Raw genomic sequence first — 26403 nt, 5'->3', positions numbered from 1 at the left:
GAGCCCAGTTGTGATCTAACAATAGAAGAAAAACCCGTATGACACCAGGTGATGTCATGAGAGGTGGATGAAGGCCATGCTTGTGTCCCTAGAACTGAAAGTCTCAAGATGGGTGATCACCCTCTTGGAGCCAGAGGTCGTCGATCCTGCCAATCCTTCCCTCCCAGAGGAGAGGTGGGGTGTGGAACCGTGGTGGCAGCCATTTCCCAGGAATGGAGTGGCAGAGGGAGCCGAGGGGCATCAGCAATTTGCCTCACCTTAGAGTGAGTCTAAGCCGAGAAGAAAGAGGGAGGAGGAATGGGGAAAATGGTTACCTGTCACCAGGACTGCCATTTACCAGCAACCAGGGTGAGGAGTTCACTTCCCTCTCTCAGAATAGGCTCTAAGCCCTATCCCCTACCTGGCATTTGCATTTTAAAAATCCTCAGCAGCTTCTTGGGAGTAGGTGGCTGGCACTTTGTGCCCAGAGTCTGAGAGAAGAGGAATATGTGAGCCAATTTCTGTGGTTTTGTTCTTGCGTTTTGTCTCATGTGACGAAGGCAGAGTTGGCGCAGCCAAGCTGGAGTACGCTGAGGAGTTTGGAGGAGGTGATTTTTGAGCTGGTGTTCAAGCTGGAATAGAAGTTTGTCAGGCAGATACAAGAGAGGTGAGCAACCCTGGGCAGTGGGTACCACACATACAGACTGACCGACTGACCCTAATCTCTCTCCAGCCCAAGTGCAAGTGGGGAAGAACATTCCTTGCTGAGATTTTTGCAGAAGGAAGCAGGAATCACAGTGGCTGAGGTAAACTGAGCCAGGGTTGAGTCTTGAAGTGACTGTTTGGGATGCCTTCACTGCTGCCTTCCAGCTTTGGAGGGCCAAGATGACCTTTTGGGGACTAGGAACGGGCTTAACTGACTGGCCTACCACCACCTGCACGGTTTCCATACTTGTACTGGTCCTCAGGGCATTGCCTAAAAAGGATTCCGGGCTGCACTGTTGTGTTCATTGACTTTGCAGGAATACATGCATGCAGTTGCCAAAATCCATGACTGGCAGGATACATTTGCGTTTTTTATGGACAAGTGCATCTTTCAGTCCCTGCAACTGAGGTGAGCCACATGTCACCCTGAGCCACTGTGCTTTGTGTTCAAAGCTCATTCATTCCTCCTCCCACTTCCTGCGGATCCCTGCCTTACCTCTGACTGTCCCTAGAGGTGGCTGCTTGTTATCTGTGACAGCCCAGGAAGAGGCAGGAGGAGAGGCAAAGCTTGAGAGGAGCTGGGAAGGAGGAGAGGAGGGAAACCTCTGTAAACCCACCCTTATGCACCTTACAGTCCGTGGGGGTCTACCAACAAAGCTCCGTCCCCAGCTCTGCCTCTGTCCCAGAACAGTCCCTCTGAGTGGGAGCAGCAGAATCTTTCTAAACCTCCTCAGGCATTATTATGTGGATCTGAGTAAAGCACCACCCTCTGAACCCACAGCAGAGCTATGCCATGACTCTGGCCTGTTAAGGAAAATTCTATAAACTGGCTCTCTCTTGAGTCACCAGTATCATTCATTCACAAGATAGTTTGGGGGCCCCTCCAGTGGTAAAGGCCCTGCAAAATCCTGGGGATAACATGAATAAGATGCTTTTGAGGGTCTTACAGTTTGGGGGAGGGTGAAGGCAGTGTAATTATTTCATTCTCTCAAAGAGCTCTGTGGCGTAGACTCTACTATTCATATTTGACAGGTGAGTAGCATGAGGCTTTGCAAGGTTGATGCACCCAAGACCACCCAGCTGATAGGTAAGAGATCCAGAATTCAAACTCAGATCTTTCTGACCTGTAGTTCAAAGAGGTAGGTGAAAGAGATATTTACCTTCTTTGTCTCATGTGACAAAGTCTGAGTTGGTGCAGCCAAGCTGGAGTAGGCTGAGGAGTTTGGAGGAGGTGATTTTTGAGCTGGTGTTCAAGCTGGAATAGAAGTTTGTCATGCAGATACAAGAGAGATGGGCACCCCAGCCGGTGGGTACCACCCATGCAGAGGTGGGAAAACCAGTTGCAAGGTCTAACTAGGGCTGCCAAAGTCCTGCCTGGTAGGCATGTGGGGTAACGAAAGGGCCTGGCACACCATTCTAAGAACAGGTACTTTCCTGAGGGTGTTGAGGAGGCACAGAAGACGTTAATGCAGGGGCTGATTAGAATGGTGTCTTTCAAAGACTCCCTGCAGATGGCACCTTGGCCAGGATCCACAGGAGACCCTTGCGTGCTTGAGAAGAAGTGCTGTCCAGTTAGGTGGAGCCCTAGGTGAGTGGAGCCAGGAAATGCCCCAGGTAAGTGAGGCCAGGAACCCTAGGTAGATGCAGCCCCACATGGTGGAGCCCCAGACAAGTGGAGTGGTGGTGAAGGCTAGTGTGGGTGGAGTCCCACATGGTGGAGGGAGCCCCAGGTGGGTGGAGCCTCAAGTGGGTGGAGCCCCAGGTGGTGGAGTCGCACGTGCTGGAGTCCCACGTGCTGGGGCCCCACGTGCTGGAGTTCCACGTGCTGGAGCCCCAGATGGTGGAACCAGCCTGAGCACATGGCCTCTCCCTCTGCACTTTATGAAATCAGGAGAACCAAGCTGATTGTCCTTTGAGAAAGGCCACATTCACGCTTCCTGGCTGGGTCAATGCGGCTCTTCTGGATGGCTTTTCCTCCCTGGATAGACTTTCCTGCTTGTTTGCCCTCACAGAATGTGGGGCGTACCTAGCCTTGAGTACGGGTTCAAGGGTCACCCGGGTTTGTCTTTTTTGAAGTTCTTGCGCTGAGGTTCCACGCGGCTCTAGAGCGTCTCCGTGTTTCTAGGGCGGCTGGGTCGGGTCCCTGTGAACTTCAAGGCAGAATTTCTGGACTGCACAAGGCTGAGCTTTCTCCTGCAGCCGTGCCGCGTCTTGGTCCCCTTGGGCCTTCCCGAGTTCTCTGCTTCAGTGGCAGCTGGTTTGTCCTGGTTTTGTTAAGAGGCGAGGAGAGTGGGGTTCCTTGGTGCGTTTCAGGCGGTGCTCTGGGGACCCCGCAAGCCCCAGTGCGCCCTGGGAACCACTGGCCGGGCCGGCACAGCCAGGCGTCTGTTCTCGTCTTACTGTGCGCCTCTCTGGGGGATCCCAGAGCGGCCATCTCAGTTATTGTCTGGCAACGTTTTCCATAATGCTGCGCCCAAATCTAAGCCACGTTAATATTATGACAAATAAAAAGATACAGATTTCCAGCAGAAGTCCACATGGGGCACTAATGCAAACATGTCAGTTTACAGCCTCAAAGTTAAAGCATGGATGTCTTTGGGTGACGGAACAGGGGAGAATGAGAATCCGAATGGCAGGCCCAACTAGAGAATTGATATGAGAGTAAATGTAGCTCTATTTCCCGGCGCCAGCGGCCCTTCCGCCCGCCCTTCCTTCCTTCCTTTCTTCCTTCCTTCCTTCCTCCCTCCCTCCCTCCCTTCCGTCCTCCCTCCCTCTCTCCCTCCCTCCCTGTTTGCCTCCCTCCCTCTCTCCCTCCCTCCCTTCTTCTCTCCCTCCCTCCCTCCCTTCTTCTCTCCCTCTCTCCTTCTCACCCTCACCCTGAATTATCAGGTTGGGGAGAGCCTTGGGTGACTGGGGTTTTAATGAATAAGAGGGAATGACTGGAAATTAGCATACCATTGACTTGCATGCAAATAGGTACTTCTGAAGTGATTGCGAAATTTATTTTCTTAAACATTTTAAACCCTCTCTTACACTCTGATTTTTGACAGTAAATTCTGGCTTACAGCAATAAAAATGTGGCAGTTTTTTGCACCCCTTTTTGGTGACACTTGTGAAGGAAAAATTTGAACCTCACCTAGGCTCAGTGTTCTTTAATAAAAAATTGAGAAGACTGATTTAACTTAAAAATATTTTTACAGTATTTTTGCTTCAGATCACATAAATAATACATATATAGTATGGAAATGTGGAAAATAAAGAAAAATAGAAAAATGAATCTAAAATCACCTGTATTATAACTCTCCCTCTCTTTACATGTGTACGTGTATATAATTTTTTAGTAAAAATGTATTTTGAACTGATTGTTCTATAATCTGCTTTTTTAACATTAGCAATATGCTGAGAACTTTTTCTCAGGCTACTAAATATTCTGAGACAATTTTTTAAAATTAATTGTATATAGGTAGTGTAATACTTTATTTTACTATGCCCCACTTTTATACATTTGTTTCCAATTATTTGATATTATAAATAGCTATTCACCCTTATACATACACATCGTAGACATCTATGATTGTTTCTAAGTGGGAAAGGCCAAAAAGCGGAATTGTTGTGTCAGAGGGCCCAGAAGGCATATACAGACACAGTATAAGGCTCTTCATACATATTCTCACACAATCCTCCAGAAAGATCACACCAAGGTCCACTGCTGCCAGCCTTGCGTGTCTTTACAAAATGGAAACTTTATACCTATTAAATTCAAACTGCTGATTCCTCCCTACCCCTAACTCCTGACAACTAGTATTCTACTTTCTGTCTCTATGAATTTACCTGTTGTAGGTAGCTCATATAAGTGGAATCATACAATATTTGTCCTTTTGTATCTGGCTTATTTCACTTAGCATAAGGTACTCATGGTTCATCCATATTGTAGCATGTGTCAGAATTTCCTTCCTTTTTAAGGCTGAATTATATTCCATTTATGGGCATACATCATTTTGCTAACCCATTCATCTGTTGATAGACACGTGGTTTTCTTCTATGTTTTAGCTGTTGGGAATAATGCTGCCATAAATTTGGGTGTACTATTTCTCTGAGACCCTGTTTTCAGTTATTTTGGGGGTATACTCAAGTAGAATTACTGGATCATATGGTAATTCTATTATTATTATTATTTTTTTTAGGACCTGCAATACTATTTCCCACAGTGGCGGCGCTGTTTTACATTGCCACCAACAGTGCACAAGAGTCCTAACTCCTCTGCATCCTTGCCAACACTTATTTTCTGTTTTTTGATAGTAGCCATCCTGATGGGTGTAAGGTGGTATCTCACTGTAAATTTGATTTTCATTTCCCTGATGATGAGTGATGCTGAGCATCTTTTTTATGCTTCTTGGTCATTTGTCTGTCTTCTTTGGAGTAATGCCTATTCAAGTCCTTTGCCCATTTTGAATCCAGGTGTTTGGGTTTTTTTTTGGTGTTGATTCAGAGGGCCATTTTTAGAGGCTCCCATAATTCCCGTTCTCTAATCCTCCACTCCCATCTCTTCCCTAGGGTCTGGCAAGCTGGCCGTCTTACCCCCATGAAACATTTATGTCAAATTTCAGCAAAGTAGGAATATGACTTGCAATAGGTCACTTCCATCATTCACATACTGGGCCCCACATAAGAAGAGCTGTGCACTGTCAAACATACTAAGATGGGAGCTTCCAGAGTAGATAAATTAGGAGGTGAACACTTAGATTACCGAAAAAATCTGGCCTTGCTAGATGATGATTTTCAGGAAGAACAGCTACAGATCAAGCATTTTAAAATCAAAGTCATTATCTACAGCTGATCTGCCCAAACTTTAATCTGGTTTCTAATATTAGATAGCAAGTCACCAAAAGCATACATTTTGTGGAATTTTAATCTGGAAGGGCTCACCAGGTAACTCCATCACTCAGAGCCAATCATTCTTCAGGCTCTCTGTTAAAATTCTTTTAAGTGGGAGATGAGTATTACTTAAAGTTTTCTCCATTTTAAAATGACTGTGCATTCTGAAGGCATAGAATGTCTATATTCTGATGTTTAGACATATAACTTTTTTTTTCCTAGGCAAAAACTGTACTTGAAAGCTATAAATACTGTGAGCAGAGGTGCTTTTGTTGAAGCAAGGCTGAGGGAGCCTGTGTGCTGGCCCTGGGTTTCCTTTCCCCTTCCCTCCAAGTCCACACAGCTCAGGCAGCAGCCCTGGAGATTCTGGAGCACAACTTGAAGACCACGGGGGAGAGAGGGTGATGGGGAAATTTAGTGAGTCTGGATACTGCTTCAAGGCAAGCAGAAAGCCCACATGGCTGGGCTTAGACTGGGTTTCGGGAAGAGAGGTTAGCCTGGAAGAGGAGAGGAGAGGCTGTTACTCTGAGGCATAGAGCAAATGGAGTCCAGAGACAGTGTCATGGGCCAGGATTTGGAAACCAAAAGAAGGAGTAAGGAGGAAGAACCAATTCTGAGGCAAAGGCCCTGCCATGGTGCCCAGGCGGTTCTGAGCAAGCAGGCTCAGGGCGGGGTGCTGGATGAACCCATAGGGGCCAAGCACCAGGGAGCAGGATGTGTGTACAAGACGCCCCCAGACACAGCTGTGGCAGTGGACAGAGTTTTTTGGCACCTGCTGGTTCTGAAAGTCCATGTGTGGCCACTATACCTTGTGCAGGGCCATCATGCACAGTTGGGCAGGTTGTGCACGACACAATGTCTCCCAGCCAAGGGATCTGGGTTGGAGCGAAATTCAGTTGCCAAGCCCTCCCCCGGGAGCAGAGCTGCATCTGCCAGGAGGAAGGGGCGTCCTTTGTAATTGACACAAAAGTACTTCATGAGTTTGCAGCGGCCCTGAGTGCAGGCAGTTATTTGCTGGCTAGCGTTCTGGAATTCTAGTCCTCTGCTCAAAGGATCTCAACCAGCTCAGATGTTGGCTGTCAGTTCTATGGCTCTTAAGCGGCACTGTAACACAGCTGCACTATCGTTACTTGTCTTTATCTCATTATTCATTCATTTATTTCAATGAATATTTATTTAGTTCTTACTATGTGCCAAGCACTGTTCTACATGTTTGGGTCACATCAGAGAAGGAAGTAGACTAGGGGACAGTTAAGACAATAAACAATACACATAAGAAATAAATTTTCTAGTATGTTGGAAGGTGATAAGTGTTAGGGAATAACGAGAAAGGAGTAAGCAGATCAGGAGTTCTAGAGTGGGGGAGTGGGTTGCAGTATTAAAGAGAAATGTCAGGGGAAAGCCTCATTGATAAGGTACAATCTGAGCAAAGACTTGAAGGAGCTTGGAGAGCCTAGAAACAGCATTTTTGGTGGGGTCCTGGTTCCTCTGTATTGGAAATTGGTGTTTAGAAACAAGGTCAGGCACTGACTGTGCTCATTGCTTCCTTACTTGTGTGTCTTTTAAGCAGGACAGATCTTGCAATTATACATATCTGTGCTCCCCCATGCAAATACAAACATCAATATTTATTTAAAAACTGAGTTTTATAATGATACTTCTGACTGCGGTTCACACCCCCGGAGTTTTTTTCTAACTGTCCTCTTTCCTTATTTCTAATATCTTTTTCTAACACTGAGGGACTTAATAAAAGGAAAATGTCACGATTTGTTTGTTCAACCCTGGTATGCATATAAAGCAGTGTCAGAATCGCTAACCTATGCCATTGTGAGAAACTAATTTATTAATTAAAACACAGCATTTGTGCAGTTCTTTTTGCCTTCGGTTTCACAATATATACTCAAAATGATGTTTCCCAAAGTAACTCTTTCCCACTCCCTTCAGTGTGTTGCTTTTATTCATTTATAATGTAGTTAAATTCATTTATTACAATCTGTATTCCATTTTGGGTTTCTCCTGCTCCCGTATTATGGTTGATTTCTTTTAAGTTTACACTCAGTAAAAATCACTCTTTGTGGTGTACAGTTTTATGGGTTTTGACAAATGGATAGAGTCGCATATCCACCCTGCATCATGACTTAGAATGGTTCCGCCACTCACAAAATCCACTTCTGTTGCCCGCTTTGTAGTTAAAGCTACCCTCTCCCCATGCCCGGTGCCTGGAGACCTCTGATTTGTTTTCCATCCGTATCGTTTTGCCTTCTCCAGATGGTCATATTAATGGAATACAGTAATATAACACACAACCTTTGGTTCTGGCTTCTTTCACTTAGCAAAATTCATTTACAATTCATCTGTTGTGCTGTGTGTATTAGTAGTTTCTTCCTTTTTATTTGTGAGTGGTATTCCATTCAATGGATTGACCACAGCTTCCTAAATCATTCATTGGTAGAAAGACGTGTGGGTTGTTTCCAGTTTTTGACGCTTATAAATAAAGCTGCTATAAAAAATGCACACAGGTTTTTGTGAACGTGTGTTTTCATTTCTCAAGGGTAAATGCCTAGCAGCGGGACGGCCAGATCTTGTGTTAAGTATATATTTACCTTTATTAGATGCCGCCAAACTACTTTCTAGAGTGGCTTTACCATTTTCCGTTTCTATCAACGATATGTGAGAGATCTGTTTTATATCCTCATCAGTACTTGGTACTGCTTATATTTTAATCATTTTAATAAGAGTGTAATATTTCATTGAGTTTCTTTTTGAGATGGGATGGTGTTATGTTGCCTAGGCTTCCTGGGCTCAGGTGACCCTCCTGCCTCCTGCCTCCTGCCTCGGCCACTCCAGCACATGCCACTATGCCGGCTTTCATTGAGTTTTAAATCTGCCTGTCCCTAATGACTACTGATGTTGGACATTTCTTCAAATGCTTATTTGCCACTTTCTTTGGTGAAGTGCTCTTTAGATCTTGGCCTTTTTCACATAGGGTTGTTTTATCTTATTATTTTTGAGCTAAAAGAGTTTGTTGTTTATGTAGAATTCAAGTCATTTGTCAGATACATGGTGTGTAAACATTTTCACCCAGTCTGTAGCTTGTCTTTTCATTTTATTGATGGTGCTTTATGAAGAGCAAAAGCTTTTAATTTTCATAGAGTCAGTTTATTAATGTTTAATTTATGGATGGTGTTTTGGGTATCATGTCTAAAATCTATTTGCCTAACTTAAGATCATAAAGATTTACTACTATGTTTTCTTTTAGGATTTGTAGTTCTAGCCTTTATATTTCTGTCTATGATACATTTTGAGTTAATTTTTGTGTATGAGTTGTGAGACAAGGGGCTAAGTTCATGAGTGTGAGTGTGTGTGGTTGTGTGTGAGATATGAATATTCAGTTGTCAGAGAAGCATGAGAAAACAATGGAAACGGGAAGCATGAAAAACTTTGAAAAAACTATACTTTTCCCATTGCTGAATCACCTTGACAACATGGTAAAAAAAAAAAATGGACTATAAATGTACAGGTTTATTTATGTACTATATTCTGTATCTCTGCACCCACACTACCCTGTCCTGATTATTGAAGTTCTACAGTTAGTTTTCAAATCAATCAGGTGTAAATACCCTGACTTTTTTCTTGTTTCCTTTGGAAATTGTTTTGGGTGTTCTGGGCCCTTTACACTTCTATATGAATTTTAAGATTAGTCTGTCAATTTTTATTTAAAAAAGCCAGCTGCATTTTTTATAATTGATAAATGAAAGTTATATGTATTTATTGTGTACAATATGATGTTTTGAAATATGTGTACATTGTGGAATAACTCAATTGAGCTAATTAATATATGCATTACCTCATATGCTTATCTTTTTGTGGTGAGGACACTTAAAATCTACTCTCAGCAATTTTTAAGAATATAATACATTGGTATATACTGTAATCAGGATGTTGCACAGTAGATCTCTTGCACTTATTCTTTCTATTATCTAATTGAAATTTTTTACCCTTTGACCAGCATCTTTTCTCCTCACCCCCCAGCCCCTGGTAACCACTATTCTACTCTCTATTCTATGAATTCAACTTTTTAAGATTCCATATATGAGTGAGATAATGCAGTATTTGTCTTTCTGTGCCTGGCTTATTTCACTTAACATAATGTCCTCCAGGTTCATCCATGTTGTTGTAACTGACACTCTTTCCTCTTTTTTAAGGCCGAGTAATATTCCACTGTGTATATATACCACATTTTCTTTATCTGTTTATCTGTTGATGGAAACTCAGGTTGATTTCATATCTTGGCTATTGTGAATAATGCCACAATAAACATTTGAGGGCAGACAGCTCTTCAATACACATATCTCATTTCCTTTGGACATATATCCAGTAGTGGGATTGCTGGATCATATAGTAGTTTTAGATTTAATTTTGGGGGAAATAGCCATATCGTTCTCCATAATGACTGTAGTAATTTATATTCCCAACAATAGTGTGAAAAGATTCCCATTTCTCCACATCCTCACCAACACTTATCTTTCATCTTTTTGATAATAGTCATTCTAACAGGTGTGAGGTCTCATTGTGGACTTAGTTTGCATTTCTCTGATGATCAGTCCTAGTGAACATTTTTTCATATACTTTTTGGCCATTTGTATGTCGGTTGTCTTTTCACTCTTGGTTGTTTCCTTTGTTGTGCAGGATATTTTTTAGTTTGCTGTAATCCCATTTGTCTATTTTTGCTTTTGTTGCTTGTGCTATTGGCCTAATTTCTTTCTTTGCATGTGAATATTCAGTTTTCCAATATGATTTATTGAAGAAATTGTTCTTTCCTCATTGCGTGTTCTTGACACTTTGTCAAAAATCAATTAACTAAATGCATGAATTTATTTCTGGGCTCTTTATCTTGTTCCATTGGTTTGTGCCTGTTTTTATGCCAATACTATGATGTTTTGATTACTATAGCTTTGTAGTATATTTTAAAGTTGTATGATATGATGCCTCCAGAATTATTATTATTATTTTTTTCTCAAGGTTGTTTTGGCCATTCTGGGTCTTCTGTGGCTCCAAATTTTAGGATTGTTTTTACTATTTCTGTCAAAAATGTCAATGGAATTTTGATAGGGTTTGCATTGAATCTATAGATTAGTTTGAGTAGTATAAATATTTTAACAATATTAATTATTCCAAACCATCAGCATGGGATATCATGTCATTTACTTGTGTCTTCTTCAATTTCTTTCATCAGTGTCTTACAGTTTTCACTGTAGAGGTCTTTCACCTTTCCAGTTAAATTTATTCGTAAGTATTTTTTTGGTAACTATTGTAAATGACATTGTTTTCTTGATTTCTTTTTCAAATAGTTCACCGTTAGTGCATAGAAATGTTAGTGATTTTTGTATGTTGATTGTGTATCTTGCAACTTTATCCAGCTGTGGTTTTGACAGAGATTCCATTGGATCTCTACCTCAACTTAGAGAGTATTGCTATCTTAATAATATTGAGTCGTCCAGCCCAATATATGAAATGTCTCTTCATTTATTTTCATGTTCCTTAATTTCTCTTAGCAGTGTTTAATCTTTCAGCTTACACTTCTTTGTTAATATACTCGCTAAATATTTTATCCTTCTTGATGCTGTTGTAAATGGCATTGTTTTCTTAATCTCATAGGCTGCAATCTTGCTAAACTTTTAGTCACTTTTGCTGTTACTGTAACAGAATACCACAGACTAGATAACTTATAAACAATAGAAGTTTATTTGGCTTATGGATTCTGGAGGATGGGAAGTCTGAGATCAAGGGGACGCATCTAGTGAGGACCTTGTTGCTGTGTCATCCCATGGTGGAAAGTGGAAGTGAACAAGAGCATGTGCAAAAGAACAAGAGGATGCTGAACTCACTTTTGTAATAAACCTAGTTTTGAGATAACCAATCTACTCCCATGATAATGACATCAATCCATTCATGAGGGCAGAGCCCTCTTATTAGGCTCTAACTCCCAACACTGTTGCATTGGGGGTTCAGTTTCCAATACATGAACTTTGGGGGACACATTCAAACCATAGCAACTTGTTTTTCAGTTCCAATTGGCTTTTATTATTTTTGCAGATTCATTAAGATTTTACACATACAGGATCATGTCATATGTGAATGAAGTTTTACTTTTCCTTTCTAATCTGCATGCCTTTGAATTATTTTTGCCTTATTGCACTGACTAGAACCTACAGCAAAATGTGGAATAGAAGAGGTGAGACAACTTTTTTCCTGTTCTAGATCTTATGGGGATAGCATTCAGTCTTTCCTCATTAAGTATTATGTTAGCTGTAGGACTTTCCCACAGATGCATTTATAAGATTGAGGAAATTCTCGGCCGGGTGCAGTGGCTCACGCCTGTAATCCCAGCACTTTGGGAGGCCAAGTCGGGTGGATCACCTGAGGTCAGGAGTTCAAGACCAGCCTGGGCAACAGGGTGAAAACCCGTCTCTACTAAAAATACAAAAATTAGCCAGGCGCAGGGGTGCACAGCTATAATCCCAGCCAATTGAGGAGTTGAGGCAGGAGAATCACTTGAGCCTGGGACCGGGAGGCAGAGGTTGCAGTGGGCCAAGATTTCTCCACTGCACTCCAGCCTGGGTGACAGAGAGAGACTCAATCAAAAACAAAAAACAAACAAAAAAAAAGATTGAGGAAATTCTCATCTATCCCTATTAAGAGTTTTTATTATGAGTGGGAGTTGGACTTCATCAAATGCCTTATCTGTGTCTATTGGTAAATTAATCTTATTTTGTCCTTTATTCTACTATCATAATGTATCATATCAATTTTTGGATATTAAATCAACTGTGCATTTGTGGGTTAAATCTCATTTGGCCATGGTGTATACTCCTTTTCAGATGTTGGTAGATTTGGTCTGGTAATATTTTGTTAAGAATTTTTCTACTTCTTGAATCAGTTTTGGTATTTGGAGTGGTTCCAGGAATTTGTCCATTTCATCTAAATTGTCTAACTTGTTGGCAAAAGTTATACATTTTATTTCCTTATAAGCATTTACATTTGTGTAGGGTCAGTTGTGATGCTTCCGCTTTCATTCCTGATAGTGGCCATTTAGGTCTTCTTTCATTTTTTCTTGCTCAGTCTAGCTAATATTTTTTAGTTGATTATTTTAGTTTACTGTTGACTTTTTTCTTTTTTAGATTAAGGTATAATTCACATACTATGCAATTTTTCTTTTAAACTATACAATTCAGTGGTTTTAAGTATATTCACAAAGTTGTGCAACCATTACAACTATCTAATTACAGAACATTTTCATCACCCCCCCCACACACACACACACACATATCAAAACAATTCTGTATTTATTAGCAGTTACTGTCCACTTCGCCTTCTCCTAACCCCTGGCAATCACTAAGCTACTTTCTGTCTCTATATAATTTACCTATTCTGGACATTTAATATTAATGAAATCATACAATATGTGGCCTTTTGTTTCTGGCTTATTTCACTTAGCATAATACATTCAAGGTTTACTCATTTTGTAGCATGTATCAGTGTCTCGTTCTTTCTGTGGATAAATAATATTCTATTTTATGTCTGTATCATTTTGTTTATTCATTCATATCTTAATGGACATTTGGGTTGCTTTCACCTTTCAGTTATTATAAATAATGGTACTATGAACGTTCACATACAAGTTCTTGTGTGGGCATATTTTTAATTGTTTTGGGTGTATACCTAGAATTGCTGGGTCATATGGTAACTGTGTTTCACTTTTTGAGGAACTACTAAACTGTTTTCCAAAGAGGCTCTACCATGTTACATTCCCATCAGCTATGTATGGGGATTCTTGTTTCTCCACATTATCTTCAACATTTGTTATTGTCTGTTTTTTTGATCATAGCCGTCCTAGTGGGTGTGAAGTGATATCCCATTGTGCTTTTGGGTTGTATTTTCCTAATGACCAGTGATGTTAAACATCTTTTCATATGTTTATTAGCCATATATATATATATGTGTATATATATATATTTTTAAAGAAATGTAGATCCCAACCTTTTGCCCCTTTTAAAATTGGCTTATTTATCTTACCTTTTTATTGTTGAGTTTTAAGTCTGTATGTTTGTTTGTATGTGTTTTTATGTATCTGGATATGGTTTCTTATCAGATATATGATTTGTAAACTAATATTCTGTGGGTTGTGTCTTCACTTTCTTAGTAGTGTCCTTTGCAACACACAAGCTTTTCATTTTGATGAAGTCCAACTTATCTATTTTTTTTTAGTTGCTTATGCTTTTGGTGTCATAAGATTTATTCCTATGCATTATTCTGAAAGTTTTACAGTTTTAGGTTTTACATTTAGATCTTTAATCTTTTTTGAGTTAATTTGTTGCATATGGTGTGAGGTAGGGTTACAACTTCATTATTGTGCATGTGGGTACCCATTTGTCCAATTACCATTTGTTGAAAAGACAATTATTTCCTCATTGAATGTTTTTGGTGCCCTTGTTGAAAATAAATTGACCACAAATATGACTGTTTATTTTGGGGTTCTGAATTTTATTCCATTGATTTATATGTCTATTTTTATGCCAGTACCAGAGTCATGATTACTGTAGTTTAACTTTTGAAATCTAGAAGTATGTCATCATAGCTTTTATTTCTTTGTGGCTCTTCTGAATCCCTTGTATTCCCATATGAATTTTTTGATCAGCCTCAACCAAAAAAAAAACCTTGGGATTTTGACATAGATTTCTTTGAATCTGCAGATCAATCTGTGGAGTCTTGCCATTTTAACAACATTAAATCTTCCAATCCATGAACATGGGATATATTTCTATTTGTGTCTTCTCTAATTTTATTCTTCAGTGGTGTTTTGTAGTTTGCAGTATGCAAGTCTTACAGTTTTTTTTTGTTGTTAATTTATTTCTAAGTTTATTGTGTTTGATGCATTTTAAGTCAAATTATTTTCTTAATTTTATTTCAGATTATTTGTTGCTAGTGCAGAGAAATACACTTGATTTTTGTATACTGATCTTTTGTCCTGCAACTTTTCTAAAATTTGTTATATGTATATGTATGTGTGTGTGTGTGTGTGTGTGTGTGTGTGTGTGGAGTTATTAGGATTTTCTATACAAAAAAATCATGTTATCTGGGAACAGAGAGAGTTTCACTTCTTTTTTTCAATGTTAATGCGTTTTATTTTGTTATCTTCCCTAACTGCCCTGGCTAGAACCTCCAGTAAAATGTTGCATAGAAGTGGTAAGAGCAGACATCTTTCTTTTGTTCCTGGTCTTAGAATGAAAGATTTTGACCTTCTACCATTAAGAATGGTGTTAGCCTTGGGATTTCTGTAGATGTCTTTGATCAGGTAGAGAAATTTACCTTCTAGTCTTAGTTTGTTGCACAGTTTTTTTTTTTAATGAAAATATTTTGGATTTTGTCTTTTGTTGCATCTCTTGAAAAGATTACATGGTGTTTGTTTTTCATTTCTTAAATATGGTTTGGGCTGGGCATGGTGCTCACGCCTGTAATCCTAGCACTTTGGGAGGCTGAGGCAGGCAGATTGCTTGAACTCAGGAATTTAAGACCAGTCTGGGGGACATGGTGAGAACCTGTCTCTACCAAAAATAGAGAAATTAGTTAGGTGTGGTAGCACACGCTTGTAGTCTCATCTACTTGAGGGGCTGAGGCAGGAGGATGGCCTGTACCTGGGAGGTTGAGGGTGGAGTGAGCAGAGATTGTGCTGCTGCATTCCAGCCTGGGTGACAGAGGAAGACTCCATCTAAAAATAAATACACAAATAAATAGCAAATAAATAATTTGTCCATGAATTGATTTTATATGTGACTAATCTTGTATTCCTGGGATAACTATCACTTGGTTATGATATGTAATCCTTTATATGTTACTGTATTCAGTTTGTTAGTTTTTTATTGAGAAGTTTTATATCTATATTTATAAGAAGTATTGATATGTAGTTTTTTATTCCTTGTAATGTCTTTATCTAGTTTTGGCATCCAGGTAATACTGGCCTAATGAAATGAATTAAGAAGTGTTCCTGTCTCTTTTACTGTTTTTACAAGAGTTTCTGAACGATTGGTGTAAATTGTTTCTGAAATTTTAAGTAGAATTCAGCAGTGAAACCATCTGGTCTTGAGCTTTAGTTGTGGGAAATTTTTTGATTACCGCTCAATCTCTTTATTAATTATGGGTTTATTCAGGTTTTCTACTTGTTGAGTCCGTTTTGGAACTTTGCGTTTTTCTTGGAATTTTCTTATTTTACATATGTTATCTACTATTGTATAATTGCTTATATTATTCTCTTAAATTATTTTTATTTCTGTAAAGTTGATAGCAATGTTCTCTCTTTTGAATTACTAAAGTCACTGCTAAATGAATTATGAAATCATTCCTGATTTTAGTAATTGAGTCTTCTTTATTTGTTGGTCAGTTTAATGTAAATATTTGTCAGTTTTGTTGATCTTTTCAAAAAACCAACCTTTGGTGTCCTTGATTCTCTTTACATTTCTCTATTTTTATTTAATTATTGTTTTATTAATCAAGGTTCTAATCTTTAATATTTTCTTCCTTCTGTTTGCTTTTCTTTTTTCTCTTTCTAGTTTCTTAAGGTATTCATTTGAGATCCTTCCTCTTCAATGTAAGCTTTTACAGCTATAAATTTCCCTCTGCATGCTGTTTCACTGCATTCTATAAGTGTTGGTGTGTTGTTTTTGTTGTTCATCTCAAAGTGTTTTCTAATTTCTCTTGTGATTCTTCTTAGACTCATTAGTTGTTTAGGACTGTATTATTTAGTTTCCACTATTTGTAATTTTTCTAGATTTTCTTTAGTTATTTCTAAATTTCATTCCATTATGTTCAGAGAATATACTTTAAATGATTTCAATCCTTTTGTATTGTTATTATACTTTATGTTCTAGGGTACATGTGCACAACGTGCAGGTTTGTTAAATTTATTGAGACTTGTTTTGTAGACTAGCATATTATCTAGCCTGGAGAATGCTCTACATGCACTTGAGAATAATTCGTATTTTACTGTTGTGGAGTTTTCTGAGTAAAGTTTCCAACTATTAATTTTAAACTGTATATTTTTTCCTTCAATTCTGTCAGTTTTTAACCTTGTGTATTTTTAGGTTCTGTTGTAATGTGTACATGTTTATGATTGTTATCTCTTCATAAATGGATTGACCCCTTTATTGGTATAAAGTGTCTTTTGTTGTCTATAAAATTTTTGTCTTCAAGTCCATTTTGTGTAATACTAGTATAAGCACTCCATCTCTTCTTTTTTGTTATTGTTTGCATGGTATGTATTTTCCTATCATTTGACCTTCAACCTATTTGTTTCTTTGAATCTAAAGCATGTATTTTTTTAAAAAATTAAAATAAAAAAAATTTTTAATATACAATTGGGGTCTTGTCCGTGCTGGTCTCAAACGCCCAGCATCAAGTGATCCTCCTGACTCAGCCTCTCAAATAATAAGATTACATGTATGAGCCACAGTGCCTGGTCTTAAAGTATATCTCTCTGTCTTGTTTGAATGTCTCATTTTAAATTTCTAGTACTGTAAATATCATTGTAAATCAAAGCCCTTTTTGTTCCCAGATGAAAAGCCTTGAGAACTACTGATGTGGTTATTTACAAATATATTCACAGCGTATTTTTGTTTTGTTTTGTTCTTGTTTTGTTTTTTGAGATAGAGTCTCACTCACTCTGTTATCCAGGCTGGAGTGCAGTAATCTTGGCTCACTGCAACATCTACCTCCTGGGTTCTAGTGATTCTCCTGCTTCAGCTCCTGAGTAGCTGGGATTCCAGGCATGCACCACAATGCCTGGCTAATTTTTTTTTTTTTTTTTTTTTTGTATTTTTATTTGGGATGGGGTTTTGCCATGTTGGCCAGGCTGGTCTCTAACTCCTGATCTCAAGTGATCTGCCCACCTTGGTCTCCCAAACTGCTAGGATTACATGTGTGAGTCACTGCGCCTGGCCTGCTTTTTTTTTTTCCTAGCTTTTGGGGTGTGAGTAGTTTTTAGTTACATGGATGAATTGTGCAGTGGTGAAGTCTGAGATTTTAGTGAACCCATCACCCAAGCAGTGTACATTGTAACCAACATGTAGTTGTTTTTATCCTTTGTCCTTTTCCCAACCTCCCCTTTTTTAGTCTCCATACTTCATTATATCATTCTGTATGTCTTTGCATACTCATAGTTTAGCTTCCACTTATAAGTAAGAACATACAGTATTTGGTTTCCCATCCCTGAGTTACATCACTCAGAATAATGGTCACCAGCCTCATCCAAGCTGCTGTAAAATACATTATTTTGTTCTTTTTTATGGCTGACTAGTATTCCATGGTGTATATATACCATGTTTTCTTTATCTACTCATTGGTTGATGGATACTTAGGTTGGTTTCATATCTTTGCAGTTGTAAATTGTGCTACAATAAACATACATGTAAAGATGCCTTTTTCATATAATGACTTCTTTTCCTTTAGGTAGATACCCAATCATGGGATTGCTGGATTGAATGGTAGATCTACTTTTAGTTCTTTAAGAAATCACCATACTGTTTTCCATACAGGTTGTACTAATTTACATTCCCACCAGCAGTGTATAAGCATTCCCTTTTCACCACATCCATGCCAACATCTATTGTTTTTTGACTTTTTAATAATGACTATTCCTGCAGGGGTAAAGTGGTATATTATTGTGGTTTTAATTTGCATTTATATGTTGGTTGGCCATTTGTATATCTTTTTTTTGAGAAATGTGGGTTCATACCATTTGCCCACTTTTTGATGGGATTTTTTTGTTCTTGTTGAATTGTTTGAGTTCCTTGTAGATTCTGGATATTAGTCATTTTTCAGATGCATAGTTTGCAAATATTTTCTCCCATTTGGTGTGCTGTTTGTTTACTCCGATGATTTTTTTTTTTTTTTTTTTTTTTGCTGTACAGAAGTTTTTAAATTTAATTAGGTCTCATGTATTTATTTTTGTTTTAGTTGAATTTGCTTTTGGGGTCTTAGTCATAAATTCTTTGCCTAGGCCAATGTCCAGAAGAATTTTTCCTGGGTTATCCTCTATAATTTTTATGATTTCAGGTCTTAGATTTAAGTTAAAGTGTGTCCCTTTAGACAACATATGGTTGGATGATTTTTTAGAAATACCTACTGTTAGTCTCTGCCTTTTGATTGGAGTATTTAAAACATCTGCATTTCATGTAATTGCTGATTAGATATGATTTATATCTGCCATTTTTTCATTTGTTTGCTCTACGTCTTACGTCATTTTTATTTCTCTATGCCTTTGTTATTGCCTTCTTTTGTGTTAAACAGATATTTTCTTGTCTACTATTTTAACTCTCTTTGTCATTTACTTTCCTATATATTTTATGAGTTATTTTCTTAATGGTTGCCTAAGGGGTCACAATTAACATCTTGATTTATAAAAATCTATTTTGGATTAACATACATTTAAGTTCAATAGTGTAAAAAGCTTTATTCCTATGTAGTTCCATTCCCTCTTACCTCTTTCATCTTGTTATTGTTCCACGATTACTTCTTTATTCATTGCATACCCATCAACACAGACTTGTAATTATCACTGAAGTTTGAGTCCCCATCTCATATTTAATGGGAGATTAACATTTATTAATACAATTACTTACACTGTAATACAGGAATTAGGTCCCTTTGCCAGAATATAAAATTGTGCATTTCCTTACTATTTCTGGGTTCTAACTTGATACTTCCTTAAAATTGTAAATTATATAGTACTCAGCTAAATTATCTCTTCATAAATTCCTATAAAACCTGCCAAAACACAAAGGAGAAAATACTTTTAATTAAAAAAAGACACTTGAATGTCACACAACACAAGAAACAGTGCTATCCCAGCACTTTGGCAGGCCGAGACGGGCGGATCACGAGGTCAGGAGATCGAGACCATCCTGGCTAACACGGTGAAACCCCGTCTCTATTAAAAATACAAAAAAAACACAAAAAACTAGCCGGGCGAGGTGGCGGGCGCCTGTAGTTCCAGCAACTCGGGAGGCTGAGGCAGGAGAATGGCGTAAACCCGGGAGGCGGAGCTTGCAGTGAGCTGAGATCCGGCCACTGCCTCCAGCCTGGGCAACAGAGCGAGACTCCGTCTCAAAAAAAAAAAAAAAAGAAAAAGAAAAAGAAACAGTGCTTAGAGATACGTTATTGTTTTCAGAAGAAAATGGTCAATAAACTGCTTAGCTGAAGACAAAAGACTACTCTTCCCCATGATCACAGTGCCAAAAAAGTAAAATGTCAATTGTTTTTTAAATAAGATGAGAGAAGAAAAGTGTTACAAACAAAAAATATATTTTTGCTATCTTTTGTGTTTAAATCAATGTAGTTACCTTTACCAGTGCTCTTTATTTCTTTATGTAGATTAAGATTACTGTCTGGTGTCCTTTCATTTCAGCCTGAAGGACAAATTTCTTGTTGAACAGGTCAGCTGGTGATTCGTTTACTCAGTTTTTGTTTATCTGGCAATATCTTAATTTCTCCAAAATTTTGAAGAAGAGTTTTTCTGGATATAGAATTTTTAGTTGAAAGCCTTATTTTTTCTTTAGCACTTTGAATATGTCATCCCACTGATTTCCAACTTCCATGGTTTCTAATGAGGAGTTAAGTATTAATTTCATAGAGGATGCCTTGAACATGATTATTCTAGTCATTTCTCTTTGGCTGTTCAAAATTTTTCTTTTGTCTTAGTCTTTCAGAGATTTGCTTATTATGCATGGTGGTATTGTAAAGTATATATTTGATCTTCATCCCTGCTCCTGGCATAAAACTCCTAAAATCCTTGGAACTTCCAAAGTGCTATATTTTTTGCATGCTAATGTTGACTAATAAGAAAAGACATAGGCATAATTAGAGGATTAGAACTTTCAGACTCACACTCTAACCTCTGAGTGATGGAGAGAGGCTGAGAATCAAATTGATCTCAATGGTTTAATCAATCATGCCTATGTAATGAAGCCTCCGTAAAAAACCAAGAGACCTGAGTTTGGAGAGTTTCTGGGTAGCTAAACATGTGGAGGTTTCTTGTCTACTACAGAGTGGTGTGCCTGGGCAGGGCCTGGAAGTTTCATGCCCCTTCTCTTATGCCTTTTTCTATGCATTTCTTCATCTGTATCCTTTGTAATAGTCTTTATAATACATCAGCAAACATAAGTGTTTCCCAGAATTCTGTGAGCTGCTCTAGCAAATTAATCAAGCCCAAAGAGTTGGCTGCAGGAACTCCAACTTGAAGCTAGTCAGTCAGAAGTCCTGGAGTCCTGGGCTTGTGACTGGTGTCTAAAGGTGAGGACATGTCAAGGACTGAGCCCCAAACCTGTGGAATATGACATAATCTCCAAGTAGGTTATGTCAGAATTGAACTAAAGGACATCCAGCTGGTGTCTACTGCAGAATGGATTGCTTGCTGCTGGTGGGGAGAAATCTTTATATATTTTGGAGTCACAGAAGTCTTCTGTGTTGACTGTTGTGTTGTGGTATGAGAACAGAGGAAACATGTTTTGAGTTTTTCCAAACATTTGTCTAGGTGTGGATCTCTTTGAATTTATGGTACTTTGTGATGACCTTTTGCATGAGTGCTAATGTTTTTCATCAGATTTGTGGAGTTTTCAGCCATTAATTCTTCAAATACTCTTTCTGACCCTTTATCTTTTTCCTTGCTCTTTTGGACTCCCAGTGAGCATATGCTGGTATGCTTGATGGTGTCTGACAAGTATCTGAGGCTCTGTTCATTTTTCTTTTTGTTTCTCAGAGTAGCTGATCTCAATTGACTTATTTTCAAGTACTCTGATTCTTTCTTCTGCCTGCTTAGATCTGCTGTTGAGTCCCTCTAGGGAATTTTTCATTTCAGCAATTGAACTGTTAAACTCCAGAGTTTTTATTTGCTTCTTTTTAATAACGTCCATCTCTTCATTGTTTTTCTGTATTTGGTGAGGCATTGTTTTCAAACATTCCTTTAGCTCTTTAGACATGGCTTCCTTTAGTTATTTGTTCATATATATAAGTAAACATATATAGATATGTATGTTTACTACACACACTGAACATGTTTCTCTTTTGCAATTTATTCTACATAGAGTTTAACTTTCAGCACTTGAGGGAGGTAAGATCACATGGTACTGGGCAATCACATTTTCAAAGGGAAATTACTCTTTTTCTTTAAAAGTACTTTTAAAAATGTGTGAAAATACAAACGAGCCTGCTAAATTACAATGCATATTTTAGAATGAGAAATATGTTTTTTCTTCCTTCAAAGTGCCATGTAGGAAATGACATCTTGTAACCTTGAGCCACTTTGTCTAAAATCCAATATAAAAGGACTGTTAAGGAATGAAAAGTTCACACAACTCCTTGGATAAGTTAAAGTTGGCTACATGCAACACAGGCTACATAACATTTAAGACTTGGTAGCTTTCTGAAATTTGAGTCCCAATCTCATATTTAATGGAAATTAACATTTATAAGTTGCATTCACATACACTGTAATACAGGAATTATATCCCTTTGCCAGAGATGAAATTGTACATTTCCTTGCTATTTTTGGGTTCCGACTTGATAATTTCTTAAGATTGTAAATTATATAGTACTCAGCTAACACATTTCTTCATAAATAGCTATAAAACCTGCCAAGACACAAAGGGGGAAAAAAAAAGACATTTTGACCATTACACAGCACAAAAACAATGCTTAGAGACATGAGACGTGTTATTGTCTCCAGAAGAAAATGGTCAATAAACGACTTAGCTGAAGACGAAAGACTACCCTTACCCAGGGTCACAGTGCACCAAAAGCAAAATGTCAAACAACAGTACCTCAAAGCAAAATAAAGGCCAGAATGAAGCCAGCTCACTTGTAATTTGCTAAAGAAAGAGAGTCACCATTTAGGTCAAATGTACTGGGAACATTTGCTAGCTCAGAATGGTATATTGGTAGAATTTGCTAAAAATTCAACCAAGCATGCCAAAGACATTTGCCAACAAAAGCTCAATTTTCTGGAACCATTTCTAGTATCAGAAAATTTGTAAACTGTGCCACATCTTCATGGGATGAGCTATACTTTTCCACAAGTACATCAAAGAGGGTCTAGAGTTTTTTAGCCTGGTGATGTGTTGTGGTTCTCCTTTGTGATTGAAGAATTCCCCAAAACATTTTACAAATAGAGTAAAGTGCTTTGGGATACTGCCTAGCAGCTCTATGATGTAGGCTATACATCTTCATCTCTTGAATAGTCTTCTCAGAATGCAGTATTTGAACATATTTTAAAATAGCTGATTTAAAGTCTTTGTTTATTTTAGTAATTCCAACATCTATGCTTCCTTAAAAACAGTTTCTGTTGCCTACTTTTCTTCTGTATATGAACCATACTTTTTTATTTATGTCTTGTAATTTTTTTGAAAACTGGATATTTTAAATAATACAATATAGTAACTCTGGAAATCATATTCTTCTTTCTCCCCAGCACTTGATGTTGGTGTTGTTTTGTTGGTGGTGTAATAGTTGTTTTTGCTGTTTGTTTAATAAATCCTCCAAACAAATTCTGTAAATCCTGTATTCTTTGTCATGTCTAGGAATGTATCCATTTTTCTCTAGGTTTTCCAATTTATTGGCATATAGTTTCTCATAGTCGCCATAGTTTGGATTTCTATGGTATCACTTGTAATGTCTCCTTTCTCCTTACTGATTTAATTTATCTGAGTCTTCTTTTTTTTCCTTCATTAGTCTGGCTAAAGGTTTGTCAATTTTGTTTATCTTTTTAAAAAAACAACTTTCTGTTTTACTGATCTTTCATATTGTTTTCTTCATTTCAAATTCATTTATTTCTGCTCTGATCTTTATGTTTTCTTCGACTAAGTTTGGGTTTAATTTGCTTTTCCTTTTCTTGTTCTTTAGGATGCATCATCAGGTTATTTATTTGAAGGTTTTCTTCTCTTTTGATGTAGGCATTTATAGCTACAATCTTTCCTTTTAGTACTACTTTCTCTGTATCCTGTAGATATTGACATGTTGTGTTTTCATTATTATTTGTTTCAAAAAAATTTTCAATTTCCTTTTCAATTTCTTCATTGACCTGCTGGTCATTCAGGAACACATTCTTGAACTTCCATGTGTTTGTATAGTTTCCAAAATTCCTGTTGTTGATTAGTGAAGGTGATTTTCTCTGGTGGTATGATTTAATTTCTTGCTTTTTGTGTGTATCCATTGTATGGTTTTTGATTTGAAGTTATCCTGAGGGTAGCAAATACTATTAATAACTCATTTTAAACTGATGACAACTTCACAATGATTGCATAAACAAACAAATATGCAAAAAGAAAACTAAGAAAATTCTACACTAACTTCATCCTTCTGCTTTTTAACTTCTTGTTGTGTCTCTTTATATCTTATTGTACTGTCTATGTCTTGAAAAGTTGCAGTTATTATTTTTGATTGGTTCGTCATTGTTTTTCTACTTAAGAGTAGCTTACACACCACAATTACAGTGTTACAGTGTTCTGCGCTTACTATTACCAGTGAGTTTTGTACCTTCAGATGATGTCTTCTTGCTCATTAGCACTCTTTTCTTTTAGATTGAATAACTTCCTTGAGCATTTCTTATAGGACAGGTCTGGTGTTTATGAAAACCCTGAGCTTTTGTTTATCTGGGAAGGTCTTTATTTCTCCTTCAAGTTTGAAGGATATTTTCCCTAGATATACTATTCTAGGGTAAAAGTTTTTTTTCCTTAAGTCCTTTAAATATGTCATGCCACTGTCTCCTGGCCTGTAAGCTTTCCTCTGAAAAGTCTGCTGCGGAATGTATTGGAGCTCCATTGTATGTAATTTGTTTCTTTTCTCTTGGTGCTTTTAGGATCCTTTATCCTTGACCTTTGAGAGTTTGATTATTAGATCCTGTGGAATAGTCTTCTTTGGTTTAAATCTGCTTGGTGTTCTATAACCTTCTTGTACTTGAATGTTGATATTTTTCTCTAGGTTTGGGAAGTTCTCTGATATTACCCCTTTGGATAAAATTTCTGCCCCTATCTCTTTCTCTACCCCCTCTTTAAGGTCAGTAATTTAGATTTTCCCTTTGGAGGTTATTTTCTAGATCTTGTAGGTGTGCTTCATTATTTTTTATTCTTTTTTATTTGTCTCTGCTGACTGTATATTTTCTAATAGCTTGTCTTCAAGTTTCCTAATTCTTTTTTCTGCTCCATCAGTTCTGCTTATTAGGTGACTCTGATGTATTCTTTAGTATGTCAGTTGCATTTTTCAACTCTAGAATTTCTGCTTGATTCTTTTTAATCATTTAAATTCCCTGGTTAACTTTATCTGCTAGAACTCTGAATTCCTTCTCCGTGTTATCTTGAATTTCTTTGAGTTTCCTCCACACAGCTATTTTGAATTCTCTGTCTGAAAGATCACATGTCTGTGTTTCTCCAGGATTGGTTCCTGGTACCTTGTTTAGTTCATTTCATGAGGTCATGTTTTCCTGGATTATCTTGATGCTTGTAGATAGATGTTCATTGGTGTCTGGGCCTTGAAGAGTTAGGTATTTATTGTAGTCTTTGGAGTCTGGGCTTTTTTTGTGCCCATCCTTCTTGACAAGGCTTCCCAGATATTCGAAGAGACGTGGACCCCAAGCCCAATAATGCTGTGGTTCTTTCAGGTTCATGGAGGTACCAACTTGGTGCTCTTGGATAAGATCTGGAAGAATTCTCTGGATTACCCGGCGAGGACTCTTGTTCTTCTCCCCTTCTTTCACCCAGACAAATAAAGTCTCTCTTTCTCTGTGCTGAGCTGCCTGGAACTGGAGGTTTGGTGATGGAAGCACTCCTGTGGCCACCACTACTGAGTCAGACCTGAAGCCAGCACAGCACTGGGTCTTTCCAAAGGCTTGCTCTTACCACTACCTGGCTACCACCTATGTTCACTCAAGGCCTTAAGGCTTTACAATCAGCAACTGGTGAAGCCAGTGGAGTTTGTGTCCTTCCCTTCAGGGCAGCAAGTACCCTCAGGTCCTGGGCAGGTCTAGAGATGCTGTGTAGGAGCCAGAAGTCCTTCCCATTCTTCCCTCACCTTTCCACAGGCAGATGATCAGCTGTTTTTCTAGCATACATGCTCCCAGATTATCTCAAGCCTTTGGTTGATTTCCAGAGCTTCAAAAAAGTTAATTTTGACACTTTTTGCACAGTGTTCTCATAGTTTTTATGAAGGGGAGGGTTTTTCGAGGTCCTTACTCCTCCATTTGCATTTAATTCACCTCTGTTGACTTTTTAACTACATTTTATAATAATTTCCATAGTAGTTACTCTAGTGATTAAAATATGCATCTCAACTTGTTAGTATCCTATTTCAGACTAATGTTGACTTAATTCTAGTCAAATGTAGAAACTTTGCTTCAATTTAAATCCACCACCTTTTCTTTTCTTTGTGCTTTTATTGGCATATATATACATAGAATGACCACGGTGGATCCTTAAGCAATATAGGAGTTGAGGGTGCCCACCCCCTGCACAGTTGAAAAAATAAGTTTTGATTCTCCCCAAACTTAATTACTAATAGCCTACTGCTGACCAGAAGCTTTCAGATAACATGAACAGTTGCTTAACACATATTTTGTGTAGGTATTATAGACTGTATTCTTATAATAAAGTAAGCCAGAAAAAAAAGGAAAATGTTCTTAAGAAAATTATAAGGAGGAGAGGCCTTGTGTGGTGGCTCACGCCTATAATCCCAGCACTTTGGGAGGCCAGGGCGAGTGGATCACCTGAGGTCAGGAGTTTGAGACCAACCTGACCGACAAGGTGAAAA

At 38.1% G+C, this 26403-nt stretch overlaps 1 long non-coding RNA gene across 3 annotated transcripts; it reads left to right on the top strand.

The window, feature by feature from the left end:
• The first annotated feature begins 110 nt into the window (after positions 1-110).
• LOC103883424 lies at positions 111-5001 on the top strand. 3 transcript variants are annotated; one of them, XR_002521404.1, is made up of 4 exons: positions 111-348; positions 540-646; positions 713-2298; positions 4869-5001. It is a non-coding gene; the product is annotated as an uncharacterized LOC103883424 (long non-coding RNA). The 3 variants fall into 3 exon arrangements; XR_002521405.1 differs by having other exon boundaries at positions 111-263; positions 540-2298; XR_002521403.1 differs by having other exon boundaries at positions 540-2298.
• Positions 5002-26403: the final 21402 nt, after the last annotated feature.

The sequence above is a fragment of the Papio anubis genome, chromosome 6 (genome assembly GCF_008728515.1).
Source record: "Papio anubis isolate 15944 chromosome 6, Panubis1.0, whole genome shotgun sequence".
Classification (NCBI taxonomy): Eukaryota; Metazoa; Chordata; class Mammalia; order Primates; family Cercopithecidae; genus Papio; species Papio anubis.
The sequence above is the reverse complement of the archived record's forward strand: the minus strand, read 5'-3'. Positions and strand labels throughout refer to the sequence as shown.